We start from the raw sequence: 1534 nt of genomic DNA, 5'->3' as shown, positions 1-1534 counted from the left end.
GCTCAACTTCAATAATACTTTCTCACTGCAGATCATTTACTCACTACCTACACACATATTATCACGTCACGCCGTAACCATCTTATATATACCAGACCACCCCAATCTAGTAAATGCTAGAGCACTCCCGAAGGAACGTGATAGATCTAGAAAGCAGGTGACATGACAATAGTCACGTGATCTCGCTGACGCAACACTCCTTTGTAATTTGCCTTATTTTATAATAAATATGGCATCTCTTCTCCTATTTGTCTGTTAACCTCCTGTAACCTTTGGTGGACTTCTGCTTCTGGTCAGCTAACACTGATTTTGACTTTAACTGGTTATTCTAAGACTTGCTAGTTATAATACCTCCATGGGCTTCCATATACTGTTCTGCCAGCTTGATCAACTCATCTACGTCTTTTGGGGCTCTTTCCCTTAGGAACAGTGATATGCCAGTTAAACACGTGAGCATGATTTGTTCACATATTAGTAGATTTGCCAGTCATTCAAAACTATTTTCACACTTGACCATGTCAGTTCATTCTGTGAAGTATTACCATAGACGTTCCACAAACTGAAATACAGTTTCTCCAGTATCAGGTTTGACTTCTCCGAACTTTCAATGAAAACCTTCTGTGGTAAATTCATAGCATTTCAGCAACGCCACTTTTAACTTGTCATAGTCCCTGGCATCTTCTGTCTGCATACACATGTAGGCCTTTTTTCTGAGAGAAGTGGACTGAGACAGACTGCCCAGTCCTATCTATACCAATATTGACTTTGAGCAAGTATTTCATATCTCTCCAGGAAAGCATCCATGTCGTCTTTCTGTTCATCAAATTTGGGCAGCTTGGGTCAGCTGGCCCTGACCCCACTGTCATTCTTGGGTCTTTTGTCTTTCTATTGGGTGAGCTTTGCAATCTCAGTTTGTGTTCTTATTCTCTCTACTTCTACTCTCTCCTCTCTCTCCTTTTCTTCTTCCCAATTCGTGTTCTTATTTTCTCTCTCTCTCTATTTCCTTTTCTTATTTTAGTCGTTCTTCCTCTCTTCTCCCTCTCTAGTTCTTGTTGTTGTTTAACAAACTCTCGTAGATCATTATCTTTTAACCCAAGACACTCACTTCTTTCTATCCACTTATCAAAATTTGTTGACAGGGTTATATAGCATGCTTGTAATCTCTACACTATTTTTACCACCACTACTGTTGTACTTATGTAGGTCTATTTCTATTGTCGTTCACTTCTTCTATTGCCATTTGCCACTGTATAATCCTGGCTGGCTTTCCAAATATCAGATTTTGGATATGGGCCGGGATTCTTTTACAGTAGATGTCTGTGACTTGTTGGCGATAAATTTGAACAATAAACGGACAGCACACAAACAACATATTGTTGCGTCATCGAGGTCACGTGACTGGTGTGGCGCCACCTATTTTCTAGAACTATCCTGTACCTTGGCGAATGCTCTAGTATTTACAAGATATAGGGTAGTCTGGGATATAAAAGAAGGTGACAACGTGACAGAATAATGTAATGTGTGTGTAGATAGA

This window comes from Limulus polyphemus, unplaced genomic scaffold (genome assembly GCF_000517525.1).
Source record: "Limulus polyphemus unplaced genomic scaffold, Limulus_polyphemus-2.1.2 Scaffold1818, whole genome shotgun sequence".
In the NCBI taxonomy this organism is placed as follows: domain Eukaryota; kingdom Metazoa; phylum Arthropoda; class Merostomata; order Xiphosura; family Limulidae; genus Limulus; species Limulus polyphemus.
The sequence above is the reverse complement of the archived record's forward strand: the minus strand, read 5'-3'. Positions refer to the sequence as shown.